This window comes from Asparagus officinalis, chromosome 7 (assembly GCF_001876935.1).
Source record: "Asparagus officinalis chromosome 7, Aspof.V1, whole genome shotgun sequence".
In the NCBI taxonomy this organism is placed as follows: Eukaryota; Viridiplantae; Streptophyta; class Magnoliopsida; order Asparagales; family Asparagaceae; genus Asparagus; species Asparagus officinalis.
In genome coordinates, this window is record NC_033800.1 from 50600421 (window position 1) to 50610985 (window position 10565).

The following is a 10565-nucleotide window of genomic DNA, read 5'->3' on the forward strand; positions in this document are numbered from 1 at the left end:
GTCCCTCAAATCTACAAATCACTTGCAAATTCGTCCCTCTGGTATAATGACGTTAGTTTTGAGGGTAAAATTCTGTGATCTTTAAGGGGGCTGTTTGGATCCGTTTTTTGGATCGGTAAAAGGGAGGAAAGCTGTCAAAAATGTCAGTTTTTTGGCAGCTTTCCCTTGCTTTCCCCTTCCAAAAATCGGAACCAAACAGCCCCTAATGGAATATGATGAATTACCCCTTATACTCCTACATATTTGTAACAGCCTCATTAAAAAACCCACTAACCTATTAAGAAACGGGCTTATAACCACAATCCAAAGCTCACACTCCTCCTCCAATGGTTAGGGGCTCCCCAACCCCGTAGCAGAGTTTTTCCAATGGTCATATTTTCTCTAATGTCTATATAAACCTCTAAATTTTCACTAAATTTTATTTCTCACCATCTCTTCTAATATTCTCAATCAAAAAGTGGGATTTGCCAAATCTTAAAGGCTCATGTTCTACTGCTAGTGAGGCTTCACCTTATAAGGCTAACAAGAAAATGCTATTGTGGGCTAGAATGTAGAATATGCACTCGCAAACAAGGGCGGTTTTACGGTTGTGCATTGTACTGAAATGCATCAAATAAAGGTTGTGAGTTTTTTACAATAGCGGATGATAGCGGGAATTTCACTCTAAAGCTAGCCAAAGAAATGAGCATGTTATCTAAGAAAATGGATCAAACCATGTTGCTATTGAAAATTATGCTCGTTGTGTTAGGAACACTAGCGGTCAACGGAGCGATGTATTTTGGGTTTTTTTCATAACGATGTAATTTGGGGGCTTTTTGAAATTGTTTGTTTAATTTAGGAGGGCAATGTGATATTTAAGAGTGGAATCTTAGCCTCATGTAATCTTACCCTTAGAAATCAATGAAATTTGTAGTTTTCCAAACTGCATGTTTGTGATAATATGATACTTGAATGTCAACAATCATTTTATTAAAAATTTGACTTGTTGGATTTCAATTACATGCAACATCAATATAACTCAAACCTGTCTAAATTTCAGCATATACTAGCAAATACATCATGCAAAAGTGTACAATGCATACACGCAATTTGCCATATGCAAATACTCCATTTACATTTCCATTTGCCATGAAGCACATAGATATCCAACATAGTATCACAAACTGTACATGTGCACACATCCAAACTTATAAAATTCACATACGTAAATATGACTCAAATCTCATGTTGTCAACAGTTAAGCCTTCGTTTCATTTCATGATAATTATTTGCAACATGCACAACTACGTACAAAATCCAACCAAACTTATGTCTAACATGTACAAATATACCACAATATGAGTAAAAGATGCACAACAAGCACACGTATATCCCAAAATAGTAAGTAATATGCAACCTACACATACATGTCATAGTTTGAACAAAAGTAGAACAAGCACACGTATAGATCATTTTGGATGAAAGTATGTGCACTTGTATACATAGACAAAAAAATTGTTCTCTAGCATCATCATCTCCAAACAACTCTTTCTGTCCCTCTTTGAGAATTGCTTGAAGGCCTTACACATCCCCGAGCACTAGCTAAAGCTCTCACGCCTACGTGAGAACTTGTTGAAGCTTGAATGTTGGAGAGTTGATGATGTGGTGTGGGTATAGCTGTTTGCTTGTAACTGTGTGAAGCCCCCACACTAATAGAAAATCACATATTCTAGACGGAATATTCTAGACGGAATTTATTCCGTCTAGAATGTATTAAACTAGACGGAAATTTTCCGTCTAGAATAAAACATTCTAGACGAAAAATTCCGTCTAGAATAGTATCCTAGACGGTTCTTTTATTTTTTTTATTTTTTTAAAAATAACTAGGTATTCTAGACGGAAATTTCCGTGTAGGATAACCATTCTAGACGGAAATTTCCGTCTAGAATACCTGGCCATTTTTTAAAAAAAAAATTAACCCGTGAAAAAATTAACAGCCCTCCTTTTCCCCCCAAAATGGAAATTTTTATCCCAAAATCAGCCTCATTCCCCCAAATCCTCAACCTCACACCCCGGCCCCTCCCTCCCCCTCTACTCCCTCTCTCTCCAAGGCCAGGGCGCCGACAATCTCCCGCCACCGGAGGCGACCGCTAAGCTCCTCCTCTCGACCTCGATCTCAAAGCTCCGCCTCTATGGCGCCGACCCCGCCATCCTCAAATCCCTCGCCAGCACCAACATCTCCGGCGGAGAGTGTTTCGGTTCCCTCCATCATATGTCGATTGGCGGAGACGGCAGCGCCGATGTTGATGATGTTTGTGTGGTGTGTGGGAGAGCGGGGTCCAAGAAGTGCTCGAGGTGTAAGAGCGTTCGGTACTGGTAGGAATTTCATGATCCCTTGAATTGTTAATGTATTATTTAATTAGAAACCTTAATGCGCTAAATTAGAGCCGTAAAGCTGACTTTTTGAAGTTAATTTTGTTATTTTTATCATCCTGCGTAACGAAACTGGTTTCTTTTTGAAAATATTGTCGGTTGCTTATGTCTGCTAGGGAATTAAGGAACAATTAGCGGAATAGAATAAATTAGTAGAGGAATATGTTTGTTATTACAGACTATTAAGTTGCTTAGCACCTCGGATTATTGCAATTATGTGTTTGAACATCTAAAGATGCTATTTTGTTATGAAGACCTGTGCTCTCTAGTTAGAATCCCCTGAACTCTGACTGTGATGAATAAACAATGAACACAGACAAGTAGATCATAGTTTTATATTCAAGAGATTTAGTCGGCATGCTGCTTATTTAATTACTTATTTTCCCAAACCTGGATCTATGGGTATAGTTTATTGTGATTGTGTCAGTAAATTTTAGAACCTATTTATCCATAAATTTTCTGATTTCACAATGCAAAGTTTGCAAAGTTATCAATTGGTAAGCTGGTGATGTAAACCATCTCTCTGTTTTAATCTCTCGGAAGTACATAAGCAGTATGCTTTTATGAAGATGATTTGATCTATGTTATCAAATACTTGCAAGTTCCTCATGCTAACCACACTGACTATCAACTCATAGGCATATTTGAGGATGGCTTTGTAAGTCTTCTTACAGTTGTTTTTACTCGGTTTTTTGGCATCCATCAGTAGCATGTTGCCTAGGGATTAACATCGGAGTTTGCTTTCTTTCTTGTAGGTGAGTCGTTTGACTGAAAATAAAAAGAGCAAAGATGACTTGAGGCTTCCCATTGATGACAATCTCCTTACTCAGGTAAATACCTGTTCTTTTTGTTTGTGATTGAGTAACTATAATGAATAAGGCCATAAAAGTCAGTTGATGTACGTTTTCAGTATAATTCCAAATTATCTGAATTATTTGTTTGTGGAAAGAAGGCTCAAAATATAGAGGTAAAGTAACATAATATAGCAGCTGAAATAGTGTAGACTCAAGCCATAATTTACATACTTTAACATTGTTTGTTTAGTGAGCTAGGAAATATGATAAAAGAAGTATCTTAAACACTGCCAATTTGAAGATATACTTCAAACTATGTAGTTTGAAATATTGTTGCTCTCAAAATATGGTTTCAGAGTACTGTTTTCAGGTCAATTGTGGTGGGATATTCTCCTTTGAAGCTCTCAAAATATGCCTAGAGGTAATTAGTTTGTAGCTTTTTGGTTTGCACTTTGTAGTTCTAATCAATGTTTTGAGGTTTTGAAAAATGGGTTTGGTTGTTATAGCTGATAACCCAGACGATTTCAAATGCGAGACATATGTCCAAAAGAAAGATTTTAGATAATTTATCGAATTAATGTAGAAGTCTGCATTGTAGGGTTGGTGCCTGTTATACTAGATCTTTCTCTTACCTTGTCCTTTTTTGCACCATGGTGTATTGCATGTGCACATCCAGGTATTCATATGTATTTTGGTTTATCATATATGTACATGTAACAATACAACATACAACATATGTATGTTAATTATAAATGTATATATGTTCTGTGTATAGACTATATTATTTTAGGTTTTCAATCTTAATTAACAATAACAAATGGAAACTACATATTACCTTTCTTATAGTTGTTGCCATGTTAGCTGGAATTTTTTTGAATTGAATTCATATTCTTGGATTATTAACCCAAACTGAGTTTTGTTTGATTAATGAATATTTTTCCTCGTCTAATTTTTTTGTATGTTGTTGTCATGTTAGCTGGTAAAAATGTTCCTTACATTAAACATAGTTTTTCTTCTACAGAACTTATAAAACTACCCTTGGCAATTTGAAAAGTTGTTCCCTTTGTATGTTACATCATGCTAACATTATTTTGGGAATTTGTTTTTAATCCATGTTATTGGTTTTTTTCACTGTAGGAGATGTATAGGCAGGTTGGTTCTCAATTTCGCGAAGAACTGCAGCGGCAACATTTTCCTTCATCAATGGTAAAACCTCAAATTGTTCCAAATTTAAAATGTTTTTTTAGGACAAGTGGACCACCAAGTTCTGTGGTGAAGATGCTTATGTTTACAACTCTTATGGCCTATCCTCATTGAGAGATTTGGATGTCTTAGCATTTGTATTGTTCAATTATTCATTTTTATTAAAGATAAAATTGATATAAATCTATTTAAAAAGTTGTTAATATTTCATGTTTATTTATTAATTATCGTTTGTGTTTCTCTTTTGTAGGTCGTTGCCTATGATTTCGGTATCAAACATAATATCTTAAGGTGCCTGGCATCTTACGGATGCAAAATCACACTTGTGCCATCAACATGGCCTTCTGCAGAAGCACTTAAGGTGAAACCTGATGGCATTCGTTTGTTCTTTGATCTTGGAGAGTTGCCTTGGCATATCCAGTGTCTCCTTTGGAAAGATAGAATGAGCTTCACAAACAAACAATTCAGACATTTTTTAGGTTCTGGAAATGCAAATGGTCCTGGAATTCAAGTAGTGTAAACCAACTTTCAAGTTATATATGCCATTTAACTTATTCACACATGATTGTTGTCTAATCTAGTGTTTATCCTTTTTAAGGCTCTGATGCAGGCCATTGAGCATGAACTTGAAGTTACATTACATTGCGAGTGCATGAGGTGCGTTCAGAGTATGAGTGTCAATTGCAAGAGTAAGGCTCCTTGAAATCATGAGGTTGGTACTTTATCTTTCAATTCCTCCCATTTAATCATATAAATTCTATGCACTTTAGTTTTTATTACTTCATCCAATTTTATGCCTCTCTTACAGTGACACTCCTCAAACTATGTCTCCAAGTGCAAGAAATTCAAGAATCGTTGCCTTGGAAAATATGCTGGCGACTTCATCTAGTTCCCTTGTATCTATGGCATCACAATTATCAGAAGCTGAGGAGCGTGAACGTGTATTTGGTGGGCGTGGTCGTTGGAATCAAGTTCGTTCAATTGTAGAAGCAAAAAATTTGATGAATCATTTGTTCAACTTAGCTTCCTCTTCAAGGTAGTGACCAATGTGAACAATGTTCTGACAGCTAAAGTTCATATTTCTATGTAGTCTTAGTTATTTCTTGTTAAATCCCTCCTGCATGTAAACTTTTGGTATTAATATTTACTGCACATTTCTTTTGATCGGTCTTTATCTTGAAAAGTCATAAACATGGAAGGAAACACTATTTTGGTGAATGTATTATTTGAATATAATGGGATTTGATATTAGAATATAATTAGATTGTGTTGGATATGAATGTAATTTTTTGTTGTTCAATATTGTGTACATGCACCCAAAGTAGGTTCTGCAAAAAAAAAAAACTACTGTAGCATAGCATTCTAGACGGAAATTCCGTCTAGGATGCACAAATTCCGTCTAGGATGCCTTTAAAAAAATAAAAAAAATAAAAAACATCAATTTTCGTCTAGGATGCAGTATTCTAGACGGAAATTCCGTCTAGAATAATCCGTCTAGGATGTATTCTAGACGGTTTTGAATTCCGTCTAGAATATTCCGTATAGGAAATATTCTAGACGGAATTCAAAACTATCTAGAATACATCCTAGATGGATTATTCTAGATGAAATTTCTGTCTAGAATACTACATCCTAGACGAAAACTTCCTAGACGGGTATTCTAGACGGAATTCTGTCTAGGATACGCATCCTAGACAGAATTCTGTGTATCCTAGATAGAATTTTCCGTCTAGGATGCCTAATTTTTTAGCAGTGCCACTTTCGAATGAGTGTTGGAGCATCGATGATGTCGATCTGATGGAGCGGCTACCTATTGATGTGAAATTGATATTGACATGGTTGTTGATACGGGTGTATCTTCTCTTCGGAACTTAGTGATCCTCATGGGAGCTTGAGGATAGATGATTCTCATGATAGCATGAGAATAGAGGTGTCAAACAGTACATGGGAAAGCAGGTTGGAGCGTGGAACGAGACGACGAGCAGCAGATTCGAAGAATCCAGTTTTCAGCTCGTGAGTCGACTCATACATGTACACGAGTCGACTCATTAGGTTGAGTCGACTCATGCCTGTCATGAGTCGACTCATGAAGTGCAGCCGTTTTGTCAAAAAGTTTCTGCTCGGTCGACTCATCATTTTATGAGTCGACTCATTAGTCATGAGTCGACTCATATACAGTTTTGAGTCGACTCAAGAAATCAAGCCCTGTTAGCAAAAGTTTCTGACCAGTCGACTTATCAGTTATGAGTCGACTCATATGAGGTCATGAGTCGACTCATAACTGTTCATGAGTCGACTCATCGAAGTTTTCTAGATTCGTTAAGGACTCTATTTACGCGTTTTCTTGTTTGGGTTGGGCTTGGTTATTTACCACTTTGCCACCCTCGTTTGTACACATATATAAGGGATTGTTTTAGGGTTTAAAACAATCAGAGAGTTTAATCAAGAGAGATTAAAATTATAATTGAGATTTGGAGAGCTTGTTCTTCAATTCTAGAGTGAGATTGTGAGAGATTGTAAAGTGCATACTCATAATCTAGAGAAGGTATTTTCCTTCACCCAAAACCTGAGTTATTCTTGTGTTCTTATTGTTTTCTCCTCAACCCACCTTAGATAATTTCACGATCAAAGGTGCCCGCACGACAACTCGTATCAAGTTAGTATCAGAGCAATCAGATCCGGTGAAGAGTCATCCTGTGTATGGTCCTTACTCGATCACAGTACAAGAAGCTTGGCGAGATGCTTATTTCCTTGGAGGAAGTCCAAAAGATAAGGAAGGAGAAGATGTCTGAAGCAGATAACTCAGCAAGACTTGACGCTATGGAGAAGCAGATAGAGACGATCGGGACTACTCTTACTCGGCTCATGGGTCTCATCAATGGAGGGGACAAAAAGGAGGGATCTTCTTCGAAGGGTAAGAAGAAACTTGTTGAGTCCGATGAAGAACGCGAGGAATCAGATTTGGAAGAAGAGGCCGAGGTTGTTAAGTCTGCTTCACATGCAGGGGGTAAGAATTATTTTGATCTCGGTTACAACTTGATTACAAAAGAGAGGAAAACGAATTTGGTTTTCCCCTTTGTTTAAAACTGGGTTCTTCTTGGCAGCGATGGAGTGCTTCCTTCGATTGATTGCGTCGAACTTGCTCTCCGTTGACGATCCGACCGTCTTTATCTCGTGGGAACGATGAACTTTCGTGGAAAGTTTTATGAATAACTCTGAATGAGTTTAAGAACTCTGAACGAGTTTGAACTCTGTGAATAGAGTTGTTGGAACCGAAAATTCGGTTAAAGATCAAGCTGTTTTTCTGTTGTCGAAGAATCCTCTCAGATTTGATCTTCTGAGGTTGATTCAAAAATCCTATCTCCGAGGATTTCGTTGCTGTCGTTGCCGAATCTCCAAACCCGAGTGATTTTGATGATAAAAAAATCCTATCTCCGAGGATTTCGTTGCTGTCGTTGCCGAATCTCCAAACCCGAGTGATTTTGATGATAAAGAATCCAACCTCTGATCTGATTATCAAAAATCCGATCCTTTAACTCTGTCGAGTTTGTTTGAGAACTGAAAATCTCCAACCTGTATGGTTTAGATCTTTTGAATCCAACCTGTGTGGTTCAGATGCCAAAAATCCAACCCGTTGCTCTGTTGGGTTCGTTGAGCTTTTATAGGGGGATAAGAGGTTGTAACTGACCCCTATATCCGCTCCTACGTGGGCGAAAATCCCTCAGAACGTGGGATAAACGGTTTTGGAACCGTTCGACTTATGTTTGAATAAGTCAAACGCCCATTCTGGCGTTTAGAACTCAACTTCGTGTTCTTTGAATTGAGACGCGAAGTTGGGTGTTAGCTGAACACCATTGAACGCGAGGGTCGCTCGCGTTTGGCTTGTGCATTGTCGACGCGAGGGTCGCCGTTGGTTGAACACCATTGAACGCGAGGGTCGCTGTTGGTTGAACACCATTGAACGCGAGGGTCGCTCACGTTTGGCTTGTGTATTGACGACGCGAGGGTCGCCTTCATTTCCAAAGTTATGACGCGGGGATGACACCCGCGTTTCAGAAGGAGTTAGCTGATTTGTAACTTCTTCTGTAGAGCGTTGCAAGGACCGTTGTTCAGTAATCCTGGCTTTAGCTGTTGTGGGGTGTGAAAGCCGTCAGATTGTAACTTTCACTGTAGATTGTGAAGACTGCTGCATAGAGTTTTCATCAGTTGTCGGAAGTGTCGTTGAATTGTAACCTTTCTCGATCTATGTGAAAAGTCCTCTATTTGCCGCTTTCAATCACCGACCCGAAAGCTATTTGATTGTAGCTTTCGTTGTAGGAGCTAGACGGGAATCAACATCCATAGTGTCTTAAAGATGAATATTCGCCCATAGCTCTCTACCAAGCAACTATTCGACTATATGTTTCGATCATCGACCCGAAAGCTATTTGATTGTAGCTTTCGTTGTAGGAGCTAGACGGGAATCAACATCCATAGTGTCTTAAAGATGAATATTCGCCCATAGCTCTCTACCAAGCAACTCACCAACTGAGTCCAACTTTTTATTTCTGAAATCGTCCCACTGCTCATCAGCATCTCTAATAGTTGCTATGATATTAGCCATGCTGTTGTCACAGCCATCAAGATCAATCATCTCAGAAGTGAGGTCGCGTTTGTGGCAATTGTGGAGTTGCGGATGCAGTGATTGGGAAGTCGTCTGATTGTGACCTCCGTTGTCGGAGCTTGTTTGAATAAGCTATCTATTGTGATTTTTAGACAGCCTACAGAACCCCCTCCAAAGTTTTCGAAAGTTCGCGGTTGACTGGGACGAATTTTCGGAATACTTTGGATCCCAGAATTTGGTGGATTGATTGCTCTTCCCGCCTGATCGAGTCAGATGATTTCGCCGTTGTTGACTGTACTCTATCTGTACTCCTCCAACAGACTCCCCAGTGGAGTCGTTTGTTTCTTCCTGGCTTTGATCGCTTTGGTAACCAAGAAATTGTTGTTCATGGTGGTCTCAACACAGAGATGCCTTCTGCATTTGAGAATTGGAACGCGTGGGTGAGCCCAGCGTTGGGAAATTTGAACGCGCAGGTGAGCATCGCGTTTGGAAGCTGAATCAACTCGAACGCGAGGGTCGAGCTTGGGCGGGCTGATGGCCTCGAATCCCGTCCGTTAGGATTTGACAGCTCATAGCTGTCTATAAATAGACCGCTAGGGGTCAAATCAAGAGTCATTTGACTCTTCTTGAAAATTTAACGAAAAAGAAATTTCGTTTTCATCTCCGGCGAAAACTATTCTTCTTCTCCGACGAGATTCAATGGCACCAAAGAAGTCTTCCAAGTCCGACGTCGCTTCCAAGCCTGATGCCGCCGTGGCTCGAGGATCTGCACCGTCGGTGCCGACCGGCGGCGCCGCCGCTCAGGCGAATGTGACAGCCCAACTCCCCTTGATCGGTGGTGAGTACGACCTTCGTGGTCATTAAACTTGCTCCGGCAAGTTCTGATCTTGAAATTAACGAGGAAACTCGTTCCCATAACGCGGGGCTGGACCCCGTCGTTTAATCTTCTTGACGAGGGGTTTAACCTCCACGTCTCAGATTTTTGACGCGAGGGTCGACCCACGCATCTGAACTTTTCTGACGCGAGGCTCGACCTTCGCGTCTGAGATTGTCTGACGCGGGGTTCGACCTTCGCGTCTGAACTTGTTTGACGCGGGGTTCGACCTTCGCGTCTGAACTTGTTTGACGCGGGGTTCGACCTTCGCGTCTGCAATTTGATTTTGAGTTGTCTAACTCTTTTCTTCTTTTTGTAGTGCGACATACCAGCGAGCCTCTTCTTTTTCGCCACCACTTTGGACATGAAGGTGGTGCAGACATGAACATAACTTTCAGCTCGCGTTTAGAACTCCCGGTTTTCCGGATGAGGGAGAAGAGTCGCGTGGAACTGATCACCCAAGCTTCTCATGACACTCTCAGGACGTTGGTTTCGGACGCTCGACTTGAAAGCCCAAGCCGTAAGCCCATAACCAAACCTGGATATCTCTTTGGGGACTTTGTTGACTTCAACGCAAGCACTGCTTATGATGGGGGCTATAAGTGGCTGTGGAGAGTTGAGGACCGCAACCTTTTCTTGCCCAACATGGAGAGGATGTTCCCCCTATCTTATTTCCAAT